The 19,265-nt window shown below is 27.4% G+C and overlaps 1 protein-coding gene and 1 long non-coding RNA gene across 3 annotated transcripts in view; one reads left to right on the top strand and one right to left on the bottom strand.

Annotated features, from left to right (window-relative positions):
* The window catches only part of LOC129913271 (AN1-type zinc finger protein 6), a 67,426-nt gene that overhangs the window by 17,671 nt on the left and 30,490 nt on the right, over positions 1–19,265 (top strand). The window lies entirely within an intron of this gene.
* LOC129913284 (uncharacterized) lies at positions 852–1,771 on the bottom strand. Its single transcript, XR_008772027.1, has 2 exons — positions 1,181–1,771; positions 852–1,102 (listed from the first exon to the last, which is right to left on the bottom strand). It is a non-coding gene; the product is annotated as an uncharacterized LOC129913284 (long non-coding RNA).

Raw genomic sequence — 19,265 nt, forward strand, 5'->3', positions numbered from 1 at the left:
AAAAATTAAAAATAATAAAAAAAATTTTTTTTAATTTAAAATAATTTTTAAAAAAATTAAAATTTACTAAAACAAAAGTAAAAATAATTACATAAAAAATAAATGAACAAAATTAAAACATGTTGGTACTAAGTATGTAATAAAATTATTTATCTGGTTTTTGTTTTTATGGGAAAATAAGCTCAATTGTAGAATTATTTCGACTGCAATCGCCATTCAATACGCTTGTACGACATCATTCTATTTCTATTTTTTTCTTTATTGAAGAATGTCCACTTCTTGTGAACTCAACATTATATTCTTCAATTTAAAGAAGTGCCATGTTACATATTTTATTCATTCATTGTCACAATTTTTAACGTTAACAATTTGTCACTAAATAATTTAAGACTTAAAACTTAATGGTTCAATTTTGAAATTCGAAAACCAATAATTATTAGCAGGGGTTAAAAAATACCTTTTTATTTCTAAAAAAATCTATGTTCAATATTTGACTATTTTTGCTTACGCGATATGTTTGAGTTTGGTGATGGTTGAACATGCCAAGTGCCAATCAATATATATTCGCTGAACCATACAAAACCTTTTAAAAATCATTTAAATTGATGATTTTTTAATCAAATGATTTTTCAAGTTTGATTGAAATGATTTTTTTGTATAATCATATTCCCTTCACAAGTAGTGTTAAATCACGTGGAAAAATCAATTCCCTACTAAAAATTCCCATGGTGAAGTAAATGTTATAATTAATTAAATTGCATTGATTGATGCCAAATCGATTAGTTTCACCACGAAATAAGTTTTTTTTTTATTTTAATTTATTTTTTTTTTTTTTTTTTTTTTTGACATCATAATTCCCTAAAGTCTACTAGAGACAGAGAGCTCTCGTTTTTTTTTTTTTTTATTTGCGAAAAAAATATTATAAATGACTAGACATAATTTTGACATATTGTTCATAAATCACATGTTTGTAGGTATGTAAGGTAGGTAGGTATGGTTCGAACGATATATCTGAAAAGTGAATGAACATCAATCCAATTGCTTCACCTTAACTTCTTTCCACCATCATTGTGTTGCTTGCCTCCGATCCTATTGGGATTTCCTTCAAAGAAAAAAATTAAAAAAAAAAACGATGACGATGTAGGATATGGAGAGGATGGCAAGGATGAAGAGGATTTACGAGCACACAAGAAAAGAAATCTGTAAGTTACTCTTTTCAGACACTTTCGAACTCGAACAGTATAATGCGAATCGACGGCAATTATTATTACTATCGTTCTTGTAGGTACAGCTACATAGTATGCACGTATGTTTGTATGTACGTGGTGTAGAGTTCAGCAGACAACCTTCATCCCCATTCCCATACACTGTTTTGTTTTTTTTTTTTTTTTCGTTTTTTCGCTTTATTTATTTTTATTGTGTTTTGTGTTCATCTTCTTCCTTTCGATTAAAAACATCCAATTTTGCTTATGTATGTACTTTACTATAATGATGACGCGTACTCGTATACGTTCACCAATAACAACAACAACAACTATTTGCACTGCCTTCAACACCTGACTTCCGATGATGTGTCCGCCACAAGACCACAACACCTTTTATACTCTTGGTTAAATTTTTTTTCATGTTCTCTATTTATTCCTTTTTCTTTTTTACCTCGATTACCTTAGATACTTGTTTCGTTGGGGCAATGTCGAGCTCTCAAGCTAGAGTGTATGTTGAAGTTTAAAATTTATTTCGATTAAAAACACACGTTTTGTTGTTCTCTTTTTTTTTCTATACACATGTTAACAAATTTAAAAACCAACACCAATGTAATTGAGGGGAATTTTAAAGGTGTGTTTTAAGATATGATACTTTTCGACACCCCTGTTTCCGTTGTTGAATAATGAAAAAATATGTAATTTTTTTATTAAATCTTAAATATTGTACATTTTGTATATTAAACTATATTACAATTTTCTCTTAAAGAGAAAAAAAAAATAAAGATGACCTAATCTCTGTCTGTTTAACATCTCAACCATTTCATGGACAGATTCAATTGCTGTAATCTTAAATTCTGAATCATTTACCATCAGAAACCACACATCTCTCCTCCAGCTCCAAGCTCCATCAGTTCTCGCTCCCAATTTAAAAATTTCGTTTTTCACTCTTTATTGGAATTTTTTGTTCTCTTTGGAATTTCTCCTTCAGAAAACAATGTTATTTATTTGTGTGTAGTATTTATATGTATGACCACGACGAATATGTTTTTGTATATTGAGTTTAGTTTTTGGAATGAATTATTCAGATTCAAGATTCAGATCCAATTTGCCCTGGTTGCCTCTTTTTCTCTCTCTCCTCTCTCTCTCACTGCTTTATCTGTCTAGAGTTTAAATTGTCTACCTCCTCCTTAAAAATTATTGTTGTTGAACATTGGTGAGATGAGATAGCACAAAATTTTATTATTCCAAAATATTTTTTTTGAATTTCCCCTCTAAAAAGTGTAGATATAATCGCTGCTACTTTTAGTATCAGTTTTTGCACTTGAGATTAAAAAATTTTACTGACAAAATCGTTTTTTTTTGTTGTTTTATAATTTTTTTTATTTTAGAAAATTCGAAAGAAAAAATTAGAAGGTTTTAAATTATTATTTTTTTGTGTTAGATAGTAGTTGGTGGGATTTGTTTTTTTCGTTGAGAAATCAAATTAATACTTTCTAGAAGATTTATATGAATATTTTGTTTTATTTTTTCTTAGAAATGATCAATGAGTCAGTGTATTGGTGATACCCACATCAGATATAACCGATGAATGATATTTTTTATTGAAGAATAATATAAACTGATTAACTTAGAGTTGATATTGATGAAATTCATATGACGTTGGTTTTAATTGTATGTTCACTTAAACAATTAATTTGTCTTTTTTTTAAACGTGCACTTATTTTAAAATAACGTCATCAAAAGATGATATCTATTGTAAGTTTTAAGTTTCCGGCTATGTCATAACCTTAAACCACAACCATTTTTATTGGTTTAACCAAAAACGTCAATAGACTTTTTGGTTTTTCAAACTGTCTCAAGGACAATTTGTGTATTCACGTTTTCGGTTCATGAGTTTTTATGTCTTCCTTTTCCCATTTCTTGGTTGGTCCTTACCAATGGATATAGTAAAATCCAATACCAATAGGTACATTTCTAATATCTGAAATCTTTAACGTTATTTTTAAGTGCGTATAGGCAATATGGTATTTATGGATATTCGTAAAATAATATTAATAAAGCTTGAGATTAAAATGCTATTCTAGAAGTGATTGGTATAAAATGGGATAAAAAGTATAGAAAAGAAAATAGCATGTGATGAGGTCTTTTTCCTTGCTGTTATTTTATGTATTTTCGGAGCGTAAATTAAAATCCGTTGCTCGTTTCCTGCTACTAAAGTGATGGTCTTGGGCAAAGATCTTTTTAAATTTAGATAATTTGTTCAATAATGCATATGAACTTTAAACAATACATTTTCAAAAAAAAAAATGAGATTTTAGTAGGTAATATTTCTAGATGAATTCCAAATTTTTCCTTACATTTGGCCTCTTCCAGTCACTTTGTCGTTTCTGTAAAGAAAGACTGTTGGTTAAATCTGATAGTTCTGATTTTTGATAATGTTGTTAAGAGTTAAGGCTCAAAGAATATCCTACAGTTTCGGACAAAAAGTGTCGAACTCATCATTGTCAAAAATATCTACATCAAATGTTAAAAAACTGACCGAATTTTTTAAGTCTTGTTGTTGACAAAAATAATGTAATACGGCTTTAAAGCTAATCAAATTTTCTATAATTTAAACCGTGTCTGTAAGCTTAATGGTTTCTTAAATATTGATCATCGAAATTTGTCAGTTTTATCAAAATGGAGTATTTTTCAGTACTGTTTTTGGACCAGTGGGTAATTTTGAAAAAAAAAAAAAAAAATTGAAAAAAAAAAGAAAAAAACAATTAAAAATAAAAGAAAAAATAAAAAAAAAAGAAAAATAATAAAAAAAATGATAAATAGTAAAAAATAATATAAAAATAATAAAAAAGTAATACAAAATGATAACAAATAAAAAAAATAATAAAAAATAGTAAAAATTGATAAGATTTTAAAAAATAATAAAAAATAAAATATTAAAAAAAATAAAATATTAAAAAAAAATAAAATATTTAAAAAAAAATAAAATAATATAAAAATTGTAAAAAATAATAAAAATAAAATGAAAAGATATTAAGAAACAAAATTGAATAAGCTCATAGAATTCAAATCTATTGCTTACTATTTTCAGCATTGAAACAGATATTGACTTCTTACGAATTTTTTTACTCTTTTCACTCTTTCACTTTTAAAATTGTTGTAATGATTTTAAGGGTAAAATAATTTAGAAAAGGTTTTGTATTCCCATTTAAATCAAATTAAAATTTTTAACAGTCTCAAACGATCTAAATACATAGTACCTAATTATAGTTATTTCTTGGGAAATATGTATGTTTTTTTTATTTTCAAGGTACTAAACATTAAAAATATTCTAAAAATGTTTCTTGATCATTTCAAGATAAACATTTCAAAGGGGCGTATTCAAAGACACTGTTTAATCTGCTTTTTTTTTAAAAGAAAAAACTCGAGTTTTTGCCATTTAAATTGTGTTGGATAAACTCCAGTTTATGTGAAACAACGAGTATGAATTTGGCCCAAAAAATATTATTTTATTTTATCTAATTTTACAGTAAATAATTTGTACGTTTTTTCTTTTTTTTCAGGTAATTTCTTATTATTAAACTTGAGATCCTTTGTTTTTACAAGTGTAGGTAAGTAGCATGCTATTTTAATAAAATACTGTGATAATTTTTATGTTGTAGTTTTTATATATTAATTTTTTCAATTTGTTTTAAATGATAACACTGTGCAAGTTTTTTGAAAATTTTTTTTGAGACAGGTGCGCGATTAACTGTTTCGCCCTATTTCGGACCCGAGAAATCGATTGGCGTCATTAGTTTTTCGATTTATCGGTACGACTTCGAACAAAATTTTTTTTGAAAGATTTTCAATTATTTTGAGAATTTTTCACTTTTTTTAGTCATTTTTCATCCAAAAACAATATTTATATTGTTAATAATTCTGCTCAAACGTTATTTGCTACCAGTATAAAGACATTATAAACAATTTTGAATAATTTATTTGAAAATTTAGTGTTTTTTTTTGAAAAAATTTTAAAAAATCGAAATTTTTTACTTGTTAATCGTTTTTTCGCTGTTTTTGTTCTCTTTTGCACAAATACATTGCATGTTTTCCATTAAAAATTAATTTAACTGTTAATTTAGTGTTGGTTAAACTTCGACAGTCTATCGATAGCATCGATAACCAAAAAATATCGAGTATATCGATACTTCACAAAACTATCGATAGTTTCAATACTTCCAAATTACTTTACCACAAGATTACCGATATTATCGATAGTTTTTTCTCAAAACTATCGATACAATCGATAATGGAAACTATCGATATCTACCAAACACTATGTTAATTCGTTGTTTTTATCCAATGTCAAACGAAAACTCAACTTGTAGTTCAAATTGTGTTTAATTAATTTCAAAGCTATCGATAATATCGGTAGCCTTGTGGTAAAATAATTTGGAAGTATTGAAACTATCGATAGTTTTGTGAAGTATCGATATACTCGATATTTTTTTATTATCGATGCTATCGATAGACTGTCGAAGTTTAACCAACGCTAAATTAACAGTTAAATTAATTTTTAATGGAAAACATGCAATGTATTTGTGCAAAAGAGAACAAAAACAGCGAAAAAACGATTAACAATGTAAAATATTTCGATTTTTTTAAATTTTTTCAAAAAAAAATCACTAAATTTTCAAATAAATTGTTTAAAATTGTTAATAATGTCTTTCTACTGGCAGCTAATAACGTTTGAGCAGAATTATTAGCAATATAAATATTGTTTTTGGTTGAAAAATGACTAAAAACAGTGGGAAACTCTCAAAATAATTGAAAAAACTTTCATAAAAAATTTTGTTCGAAGTCGTACCGATAAATCGAAAAACCAATGATGCCAATGGATTTCTCGGGTCCGAAATAGGGCGAAACAGTTATTCGCGCGCCTGTCAAGGATTTCGACTTGCACAGTGTAATTTATTAATTTATTCAAATTTTAATTCTCATAATTTTAAAAACTTTTTAATAAAAGGAAAAATATTTAGGCTGTGATTTTTATAAGAGTCGTTAATCATCATCGATCAAAATTGCGTTTTAGTGAGGGTATGATAGCATCTAACTTATTAGCCCACTTGGGTGAAAAGCATTGGTGTTGAGGTCATTGAAACTTTTAAAATTCAAAACATTTTATTTATATAATTGTTTAAAAAGCCAGGAAAATCCGATGAAACACTAGGAAAAACTTCAAATTTTTGTATGGACAAAAGACCGGAAAAGGCTATATTAAATCAACAATTTAACAAGTTGAAATAAATATAGTGATTATTCTTCCACTTTACTGATTCAGTAGTATGTACAATTTGTATTATAAAACCAATCTTCTTCTTTATTAACAAGCCAAGCCACGGGCAAAACCTTTTCCAGTTTTAATGATCAAAATCTTAATCTTGATGGATATTGTTCACATTAAGTTTTTGTTAAAAAATATATGTGATTTGAGTTCAAAATAACAAACAAAAAAATTAAACAGAAAAGTCTCCAAAACAAAGCCGCTTTAAAAGCTTATAATCTTGAGTTCTATTAATCGCATCGTCAAGATTGATGTCTTCAAACTTAAGGAAAATCACAGAGCATCAGTTGCTCTATTAAAGAATATGAAATAGTGTGAATTTAGCCTACTTATATGAATTGGAAAACTCAAATTTTTCAACCCCATAAAAACAATACAAAGCCACGATTTAAAGCTACCAGACTTTTGAATTCTTTATAAGAACGCATAAGGCTATAAAACTGCATACTCACATTTTCGTTATACCTCCACTCCCAAAATTTGCTGTGGGCTCTTAGACTAGCATAGCACCATCGCTGTCACTTGACAAATTCTAATCTAGAACAGGCTATCTTATCCATATATAATTTGATTTTTGTCTAGAACAGTGCAAAACTCAAGTGAATTTTACCTCGTCTTAATTTTGAAGCTTTAGCTTTGAAAAAAATCATTCATTTCTGTCGTTTGTTTCAAGTTTTCCAAAAAATAAAAAATAAAGATAATTGATGGGATTATTGCTTATTTGGCCAACATTCATAAAATGATGCAATGCTAATTTCGGCTTAGAAAACTTTGTATTTCATACTTTTCTGACAACATTTCAAATTTCAACGCAGATATCATACGTTGCTACTAAACGTATTGATGTATTGATGTTTTTATGCTTGTTTACTACATTCCTTTGTCAAATTAATCAGACTTTGGATATTTACCTTAACGATAACAAATTCCTTGGAATTTTAAACAAACAAAAACAATAAATACAAAAAAAAAAAAAACAACAACTCCCATAATTCTCAAATTTCAAAGTTCAATCACTTTCATTCAGTGTTGTCTCCATTGTTATAAGAAGAGATGATGCTAAAATGCACTTGTATTGTGGATGATTATTATCATTTCACCAAGCAAGCTGAGCAGCCGATACTTTACCATATTACCAACCACAATCGAACTACGCACAAAATGTCTGTTTTTTTTTTTGTGTCTGTCGTTGTCGTCTATACCTACTCTTCGTTGTCGTCGTCGCATTTATAATAATTTCGGGCCAGGCCAGTTCGAGTAGGTAGGTTATACAGAGACAGACAGTGTAGTGTTCAATGTTGTTCACTTCTCTGTGAGTTTTTTTAAGTTACTTTCTTTGTCTCGTTGTAGAAGACGAAGATACCTATATAATTTTTTTTTCACAAAACAACGCAACAAAGAAAATAAAATGATGTAAATCGTTGAGAATATTACAAAGTAACTGCGAATTAATGCGAAATAAATATATGTATAAAGCTGTTGGCCTTTATTGGGGAAATAAGAAGAATGTTTATGCAAGTAGACACTGGTTTTCCTTAAATAATACAATAGGAGTATTAATATTAACGATTTGTAGTAGGTTTTCAAAAGGGAGTGTTTAGCTTTTTTGAAAGTTTACAATATCTCGAAATATAAACAATTTCTTGTTTTTTTAAGTTTATTATTCGAACTTCATCGCTTTAGATACTATCAATATCTGTTGTAGAAACAAACAGTTATACCATACAAAAAATAATACTACAATAAAATGCGTACTTAACTTTTTTCCCCTCTCTAAAATGAAATTTCTCCTAATCGTAATTTTATTCACCCATCCGTCAATCAAACAACGTACAAAAAAAACAACAACAAAGTGAGGGGAATTGTGTGCTATAGCATTTCACAATGGTGAATACTAAATAACCCACGAAATATTGTAATGATCACACAAAATATAGAGTATACAGAAAAACAGATACAGAACACGAACAGGGCATATGAAATTCAACCAACAACCAAATTGATTCAACCGCAAAAACAAAGACGAAAAACGAAACAAAAACGTGTGCTGCTGCGACACAAATAGCTTAAAATCGCATTTTATAACAACTTTAATTTCCCCTATTTTTATTTTGTTTTTTTTTTGTTTATTTGTGTGTTGTGTTTTTATAAGTAAATTCACCAATACAAGCATCCAATTCCAATGAAATCAACTATAATTTCAACAATTCCTTTGTGTGATACAACACATACGAAGCAGGGATGACAATTTTGTACCTATGCTTTTAAGCATACCTACTATACCATAATCAGGAGAACTGAATTTAAAAGAAAAAAAAATCAATATTTACGTTCTACAACAGTATCAGTTTGATTGATTAGTTTTGGTTTATTTGATCCGAATTTCAGAAACTTAATTTTGAGTAAAAGGATGGTTTTAATGGCTGCTGCAGAGAAACAAAAATATTACACCGAAATCGTAAACAGATTAGGTATATTGAGATGTTTCAAACATTTAATTGTCTCGAAAATTTTTATCTTGGTCAAAAAGTGTTTTTTGACGATTTGTTTATATTTAATTTATTTAAGTAATATAAAAAAAACAAAATCTTAAATGGCGCCCAACGCGAGAAAAACTATTTTTGCTTATTTGTTTGTTCTTAAGTTAAATTAGGATGCAAATCAATACAGAAATACGACCTTTTTTCACATACATGTAATAATTATTTTCTTTCTTTCAAAAAAGAGAAGAAAAACGACAATTTATAAATGGCGCCCAACGTGAGATGTTTGTTTTCACTATTTTTCTTTGTTTTTTAATTGCGAATCAACACAGTAATATGTGTTTTTTTTTTAAATTTAAATAAATGCAACCATTTTTTGCAAAAAAAAAAAAAAACTGTAAAAGATAAAACGGCTTATTGATAACTGGCGCCCAACACGAAACTTATATTTGTCATTTTTTATTTTATTAAATTGTAAATCAGTGAAGATATTTGAGCTTTTATCGAATCATATACCAAGCAATCATTATTTTCTTAAAAAAGAATAGGTGGAAGAAGAAAAAAATACATTCATAAATGGCGCCCAACGCGAGTAGGTGAATTTAAATGCGAATCACTGCAGAAGTGTAAATATGCAAACTTACTTTCAAATTCAATCATTATTGAAAGCAAAACGACTAACTCATAAGTTGCGTCCTTCACAAAAAGCAAAAATCCATATGAAATACATTTTCATCCCTGCTTGTTTAACTCACACGACCAACAACGAACGATGATGGCGTTGTTGAATATTGAAATCATTTTATTTTATTTTATTTTATACACACCACACGAAAACTTCGACAAGAGCTGGGTTTTTTTCTTTCTTTCTCGATTTCCCCTGCCAAGAGTTTCATTTATATCCGCCTTTATGTGGTGCGGGCAAACTTCTAGTTCATATTCAATTTTAGTCTGAATCGAGTGCTTGGAGACTTCACCAACTTGGGAGGATCAAATCCACGTTAGATAGGTTTTTTTTCAATTTTAAAGAAGAAGAAAAAAATAGAAAAAGATTGTCATTTTGTTAAAAATTTTCGTTTTTGCCCTAACTGCTGAATACTTTAATTGAGGTTAAATTTAAAAAAAGGGAAATTTAAAAGATATCAAATAAAAATTAAAAATACTTGAAAAAGTGTATATTTGTGATTGTTTTTATTTTAAATAAAATTTTGTGAAGTGCGATTTATCACAAAGAAAAAAATAAAAGAATATCTATCACTTAAAACAAGTGCAATATAAAAAAAAATTATACAATAAGAAGAAAAAATTAGCAAAAAAGTGCAATCTTCTAGTGGAAACAAAAAATTGAAAAAAATAAAATAAATTTACTTAAAAATTTTATGTAAATTCAGTTAAAAAAATGTAAGTGAAAGCTTAAAATAAGAAAAAAATAATAATTAAATTACGTGTGTGTTATGTGAATAACATATATATCATTTCTTCTGTCACTGTCAAAATAATAAGAAAAAAAAAAAAAATGGAAAATGTCAAAAAAAAAAAAAATTACTTATGATTAAGTGCTCCCCTGTGTTTGAATTCTTTTTACACTTGGCTTTTTAATACCTTTTACAGGAAGTTCCCCATTTTGTTCGTTACTTTTTTAAAAAATAATTTTTTTTTTTCGTTAAAAATCGAAAAATCTTGGATTTTAAATTAAAAAAAAAAAAATTTTTTAAATTAAAAAAAAAACTCAAAATAAAATAAGCTCAAAAAAAAAATAGTACGACGCAGATATAAACCTTTTCTTTTTTTCTGTCCCGTACAAACATTTTTTTTCTTTATCTTTAGCTTTTTAATCTATTTAGTTTGTTCGATTTTTTTTTACTTAATTTTTTTTTACTTTGTTGTCGATGAAGAAGAATTTCTCTCGAAATATTTCAACATGAATAAATTAACGATTAAAAGTGATTAATTAAATTCAAGTTAAAAAAAAAATAAATCAAATATTTTATTGCTCTTAAATTGTTTTTTGTGTTTTTTTATGATTTTCTTTTTGTTTTATTTTTTTTCTTAAGAAGTAGTCTTTTGTCAATTTCCTTTGTTTCTCTGTTTTTTTCCCTGATAATTATCATTTTTTTTTTTCGTTCGTTTACCACGTACCTACATTCTGTCTGGTTGAAAAAAGTAAAACAAAATATACAAAAAAAAAACGAAAAAAGCCTGTGTGAGTGTATGTGTAATGTACTTGGCTTCTTTTTTGTACCTTAATTACTTATTTTTGCTGCTTTAAAAATAAGTTACATTAAAAAAAATGTATCTAAATTAAGTGATTTTTTTTTTATTTTTTTTTATTTTTGATTTTGTGTTTTTGTGATAAAAAGTTTTATTTTCTATTCTTCTTTATTTCTTTCATTGCGACGTCGCCGTGTCGATTCTCTTGGGATTATATCTACAAAATAAAAAATAAAAACCAACCAAACATATGTTTTCTCCTCTCCAACCAACACTCTTATTGTGAATAACCCAACAATTTTGTGGATTAATCATCAAAAACTTTAAATAGTTGGTAAGTTAAAAGTGCAGTCATTATCAGCTGTTTACTTAAAAAAAAAAAGTACTGATTTATTATTATTTTTTATCATATTGTTGATGAAAAAAAAAAAATAATAATAAAAATATGATGACTCACCACCATCACAGTTCAGCAAATAGTCTCTCAATCTTGCTTACTTCATTTGCAGTCTTTCTTTCTATCTTTCTTTCATTTTTGGTTTTTGCTTAAAATTTTGCGTTCGTTTTGGCGTTGGTGAAACTTGCGCTCTGTTTGGTCATATTTTTTTTTTCATGTGCAGAGTGCAGTGTACACACCAGCATAATATCGGAAATGTCACAAGAGATAACAATGAATGAATGACAATTTGTATGTTTTTTTTTTCTTTTTGATTTATGTCATGCTGGATGTCATTGTAGTGTGTTGTTTTCATAATGACATTTCTTGGATTATGTATTCAAATTTCCTTGTTTTTTTTTTATTATATTTCTTAATTGTTTTTTTTTTTTTTTTTTTACAATTATGAGTCATTTTTATTATTTTTTCGCATTTTGAATTCCCCTTTCACTGGTATTCATGAAATCTGACTATCGCTGAAAATCACTAACAATAAAAAATAGAGAAGGAATGAAAACTGATATTAAATTTTGTATTAGTAACATTTTACATTTTTTATTCTGAGGCATATGTAAATATTTTGATAAACTCTAGGGGACTCCAAAGGCAGATTAAACTTACTGCGTCGCTTCATTTTGATTTAAACTGCGTTTGTCTAAATCTATCTCACGAATTTAACATTAGATTCACAACGCGTGCATATTTTAACATTTACGTATTTGAATTCGTTCCAACTTTTAGATTAGATTAGAGTAGATTTTCATTTTCTATATTTTTTTTCAGTAGATCGTTAAATCTTTAAAGATTTGTTCCGAGAACGCTAATTATGGAATGTATTTAATGTAATACTATATTTGGCCACTGTAAAATAAAATTAAAAATATTTCGCTAAAAATTCTGACATACGAAAACTTCTTACTCCAAAACTTGACTTTTCTTTCGTACACACTCCAAAATATGGCGAATTTTGTGTTTTTGAAATGATTATTTTTTTTTTACCAATTTGACCACTACATATTTAAAAAAAAATTAGAGTGAATTTTCAAGATATTAAATGATGATACTTTAACTTAAAAAAATGTGTACTTTTTAAGTAGGTACATTTTGTATTATTTTGTTACATTTTTTAATTATTATAAAAACACAGCTTTCTATAAAGTTCCTTCAAATATAATATGCTTACTGCAAAAGTGCAAACATTCATATTGAATACGAAATCCAAATTTGTTTAATTAAAAATATGGCTAACAGTAACCGAACAAGACTGAATTGATTTTTTAACGTTACACCCACCCGTTACACCTAATTTTTAGAGATTGTAAATAGTGACAGATTAATAAAATGTGCTTTTTAAAATATATAATAATTACTTAATACATTTGGTATTAAAGCTAATAAATACCTTTTTAGAGAAAAAGTACTCAAATCAGGGACACAAAATTAAGTAACTGTGTCACACCCGTTACAATTAAAAATACCCATTTAACTTATTTAATTTTTATCCGATTAAAATAGGAATTATTTCGTCTTAAAGATAAGTTTAAAAGCAATATATTAAAAAAATCAATTTCTATAGATACGCTCTGTAAACTGGTATAATTCATAATTCCGTTACGAAAATCCAAAAAATTATTCGGCTCGTATTGAAATAAGAAACAAAATGCTCCAAGCAAGAGTTTTTGCTCATTATCCTTAAACTTGTTTTTTTTTTATTCTATCCATCAATTTTTTAACATTGACTATACCCCATTGTTTTGGGCCGAAGTTGTTGGTAATTTATTCTCCTTTGAGCAAAGCTTTCTGCTCTGGATTGACATTGTTTTCGACTTGACATTCGAATAAATACAGGTCACAATAATATCAAATAATTATTTACCTACTGTATTTTTTTTAGGGTAAATCGAAAGTCGTAATGTTGTGTTCGAAAAGGAAATGAACTCGAAATTCCAACCCCTATTCTTTCCAAAAAAAACCTTTGTTTTTTTTTTTAATTGAATTCCCACTTTTTTTGACAGTTAGATAAGATAACGTTAAATATTGACACGAACAGAAGGGATGGTGTACAATACTTTTCTATATCCAAAAAAATAAAAAAAAAAAAAAACAACAAATAAATGAACCTGAAAGAAAGGGATGAGTTGACGTATCTTAAAAAAATGATAAGATGGTTTACTTTTTGATCAAATATGACACATGTTGAAGTATGTATATTTTGCAAAAAAGTCATTAACCGTATACTTTTTTCATACCGAAGAAATATGTTTTTACCCCCATATGTTGGCAAATTACTTCCGCTTATTTTTTTTTTTTTGCTGTTTTTGTATGGGAAATTAGTAAAGGGCGAGTGAAAACTTGATTTGCATGTTTTTTTTTTTTTATGTTAAATAGAAGAAATTCGTTTAGGAACTGGTATCTTTGAAAGTTTTGGTTTAAACATTAAATATTACCTACCAAAAACCAAATATTTTATTGTTTCTTTTTTATAAATAAAAAAAAATATTGTGCTGGCAATGAAAGGCTTTTCTTGTAAACGGAGTAAATTTTGTTGTACCTTTTGGTATTTTGAAATTATTACAACTTTGAATACAAATTCAAAAAGATAAAACTTGTACAAATACTCGAAATAAAAACCCTTATCTTCTGCCAGTTTTTATTATTAATCATCGTTCTTCAATTTTGTATTTTATTTCCGTCAAAAGTTTATGTTTTTATAATTAAAAAAAAAATCTAAATTTCAAAATAACAATGGATTAAAAAAAAATAATAATAAAAACAAAAACAAATATAACCATAAACAACACACGATTTCACCACAATCAATGCTAGTTTCAAAGTGGCACGCGCATGATAATAATAAATCACACGTCACGCATATTTTATCAATCGTCATTATTAGTTTGTTGTTTTGAAAATTGAAAGTTTATAATGTTTTTTTTTTCCTTATTAATTTTAAAACAATTATTATTTGAATTTGCAAAAAATAAAGTATTTTTTTTTTCTGATAATATCTATCATATTGTTGTATTATATTTGTTACGGTTACATAAAATCTTTTCCAACTTTTCTTTTTTGTTTTGTTTCTAAATGAAAGTGCATCGAAAGCTGTATAATTAATTTATTATATCAAAAATAGCTTTTCTATCTTATCAAAAACAAAAAAAACCATATATTTTGTTCCCTCTCCAAAAAAATAAACTATAACAAAAATAACGGAGCAAACAAAAAATACAAAAAAAAAAAAAAAATAACAAAATAATACAAAATTAGTATACCACACAAGAGAAGGGGAGATATAAATTATGTTATTAAGTTATTTTAGGTCACACGGCTGGTGTGAGTTGTTTTGTGTATTTATTCAGTTTTTTTTTCTCTCTCTCTTTCTTACTGTCTCTTAAACTGGAAAAATGCAGAACATGTTTTGCAAGCAAAGAAAATTGCTTCATCTCATTATCATCATTATCGATGTTGTTTAGTTGAAAGAAAAAAAAAAAAATACTAATTTTTTATTTAAGAAAAAAAAACAAAAAAAACAGAAAAGAAAAAAAAACACGTTTTATGAATAAATGTTTTTGTTTAAACGAAAGAAATATTTATGAGTTCTGTTATGTTTAGAATGAAAAATATAAGACCTTTTATCTTAAATGATTTTAAATTTTTTTTTCTTTGTCTATTTGTATTCAATAAAAAATAATGAGAATTGAAATGGTTTCTATTTTTTGTACCTTTATTTTCTAAAAAATAATTATAATAAACTTTGGAACTTGTAAATTACATATTTGGCTTTTTTATGTCAAGGCTATTTGATAACAATTGTAAACAATGTTAACAATTTTTTTTTATCAAAAGTTCACTGCTGGTCCATAAATACATTCGCCCTTCAAACGCCAAAGAAAAGTGTTTGTTTTTGAAAAAAAAAAAAAATATATGTGGACTTATAAAGGATTATAGGTATTCTTTTGCTTCCTTTAATTAATTTTTTGCAATATTTACAAAAAATTGACATTTATCTTTTATTGGATTTTGCGACCCATAAACTACATTGCTTAAGAAAGGGACGTTTTTAATCGTTCACAATCGCTAGGATACTGTATCTTGTAGTGCAGAGCAAAATGACTAGCATTTCCTACAACTTTGTTTTTTAAATGGAGCTTATTCCGCTTTGGCTTCGATCTTCTTTAGAGTCTCGAACCTTGGAGTGAAAAAAGATTTGAAAATTTTTTGGGTTGGAGCGTTTGTTCCATAAATGGATAAATGGAAAAAATGTTGCATTTACACATGTGATTTATTAATAATTTGTCTTTAATGACATTTAAATGTTACATATTTACAATGGTAAAGCCTTTTAATACGTTATTAATTATTCATTTTGTATATATAAATGAATATTTAGTTACACATAATCCCTCATCTTTATGGTTTGATGCGATTCAAAAAGAAAATCGTATTAGGTTTGACTTTTTATGTAATATGAAAACAATTATGAAAAGCATGAATGGATAACGATTTTTAAACGAAAAAGCAATAGCCATTAACTATTTCAGTCTCGCCTGCTTTGATTTAGAGAGGGGTAACTTCTGTGAATTGCTGCGAAGAAAATCAATTAACAAAGATGAGTTCTTAAAAATGTTCAACTCTTCTCTTAGTCTTTTGATACAAAAATCATGATTTATTTGATAAACCATAAATGACTAACTGAGAAATAATAATCAAATAAGGGGTATTCATGCAAAGGTGTAAACTCTTGGTAAACCTGGTAAAATGGTAAATGTTTTAAACTAACTGTCAAACCTATACAAAACTTAGATACATTTACCACTTTACCACATTTACCGGGTTTACCCAGAGTTAACATCGTTTCATGAATACCTCTATCGTAAAAACATAGATTTATGACAAAACGTATATATTCCTAACGTATATATTCAGTAACGAATAACGAAACGTTACTACCTAAATAAGGTCGTTACTGGTATGTTTCATTATGCCTGGTTTACATATGCTTTTTTCTTTTACTCTATTTGATACAGCAATCAAACACAAGTGCGGTAATGCTGAGTCAATCTACTGATCGTACGGTAACGCTGCGGTGTTTTGGGAACCTACAGCGTCACCGCACAGTGTATACATACTATATTTTATTGTGAGTAATGTAAGATAAGAATCATATTGCTTCGGTTTATTGCGTAAAAAAAACCATGTGGGCACCAAGCTTTAGTGGTGCTAAACAAGTAACGAAACATACCAAATATACCTAACGTAACGAAAGTAACGAGTAACGATATCATTGAACTTAAAGTATCGTATAAATGCGGACACTCGCATTTTGTCGTTACTTTTACAGCCTTAACAAAATTTAACCAAGTTAACAAAATCGAAAATTTGACATTCTCCATTGGTATTTCCAATATAGGAGAATTCGACTTCTTTTTTTTACCATTTCTGTTTTTGTTGAGAGTTTCACATAATACCCATAAAAATACTACAAATCCATAAAGCACTCTCATACAAACATTCCATAAATACTTTTGTTTTGGTTTTCAATGTTTAACTAAAAAATAAAAAAAATCTACTACATAGTAGGTATGTTCGATTTTCTCATCTCGCATTTTTGGTACACAAAAACAGTTCTTTGTTTATTTTTTTTTCTGAATTTTAAAATATGTATGAATTGAAATTGAACGTGTCGTGTCGTTTTTTGTAGGACATTTTCTCGATTTTCTAAATTGGGTCAAATACAAAATAATTTTAAAAAAAAAAAAAACTACACAAAACAGCAGCATAGCAAAAATACAAATAACAAAATATATGTACATATTTCGTTGTTTTGTCCTCCCTTTTTTATTTCTTCTCAAACTTTTTATCTATTAGTCTATTTTTGTTTGCGTGTGTACACATGTGTGTCTAAAACACTTGTAGATATCAAATATTTTAAAATACCACACGCAGGCAATGACGTTGTTGTAGTTTTTTGTTGTTGTTGTTGTTTTTGTTTTATTATACGCGAAGTTCGTACCTACTTCTACTATACATAACACGACACAGACCTCGTGAATATACGTAGATAAAGATAATAAAAAGCTCTCTACCACGATGGGTCATACTTTTACATCATATGTTCATTGTTTGTTTATTTATTTATTTTTTTTTAAAACTATATTTTATATTCAAGTACAAGCAAAAATATACACACTTCCTCTAATGTATGTTGGTAATATATGTACATAATAAAGTGTTATTAATATTTTTTGCTAGATTGAAGAAAATAAATAAAAGCTTTTCTCCCCCACCATAAAGTCGAACAGAAACTATACTATTCAGCGACAGAGTCAACCTATACCCTAATACAAAAGTGAAGTATATTATTTTTTTTGCTGAACTATTCCCTCTGTTTCTCTCTGTTGTTATGCAACTGTATGAACAAACAGTCCGCCCAGTTGTCATTGTGTATCATTTGCTGCTGCTTATCTGTCTCTTTTTTTTTTATTTCTTATTTTGTTATTGCTGCTGTCACTGGGTTTACACAACTATTTTCGTGAGGTAGTAGTTTTTTTGTTTAAAATAATAAGCGCAGGTATGTTTGTTTTATAATTTTGTATTTTTGCTTAAAACTCTTACGTAACGCATAGCAAAAGAGAGCTTTGTTTTTGTTTTTGTCATGTGTGTGCATATTTTTAAAGGTTTTTAAACGCAAAGATAGAAGAAAATTCACTTGAATGACCTTGGTTTTTTGAAAAATGGCAGAAGCAAATGATTTTAAATATACAAATTTGCTTGTGAAAACATAGATAAAATGTACTTGCATACATATTTTTATGTATACAACATTTTTGTACGTGAGGGTATAATCTATGTGCTCTACTACATAAACTAAGCGCATTGCCAAAAGTGACAGTTCAGTGAATTTAGTTTTCTCTTATATTTTTTCGAATAGGTAGTTCAGAGACAATAATTTATTTATTGATTTATTTTTACTGACATTTCGTGAATATTTTGTTAAATTGGTTTTAAACCACATTTAAAACACATGAATACCATAGATACTAAAAATAGTTTCTATGAAGACAAACGACAGACGGGCGGCAACTTGCAACAAAATGTTGGTTATGTTGGCATTGAAATGGTAACGGAGTTACGAATAACAGAGTTACGCGCGACAGAGTTACGGCCGTCAAAGTTACGCGAAACCGAAGTTACGAAAAACTAGAGTTACGAATTCTAAAGTTATGTTAAGCTATGACATGTGATTTTTGGGTTGGCAACAATTGCAAGGAACGATATGGAATTATGGAAACATAAATAAGAGAATATCGATACGTAGGTGCAATATTAGTTGGACAAATAAGAAGTTAATTTCAATTATGTCCCCCAAACTTACATAAGTATACTTATGTTTTTTTTCTATTTCAACGTTTTTGCGATCTTCTCACAAAAACAAAACCATATATGTATATATATCTATACCTATCCAATCAAAATTTTACAAGATTAAATAACACCCATTTTCGCTTTACTCATTTAGTTCTGACCAATGAGAAAAATGTTAATCTCTTGTTTGTATTTCCATAATTCCGTATCGTTCCTCGCAATTGTTGCCAACCCAAAAA

Source organism: Episyrphus balteatus, chromosome 3 (assembly GCF_945859705.1).
Source record: "Episyrphus balteatus chromosome 3, idEpiBalt1.1, whole genome shotgun sequence".
Taxonomy (NCBI): Eukaryota; Metazoa; Arthropoda; class Insecta; order Diptera; family Syrphidae; genus Episyrphus; species Episyrphus balteatus.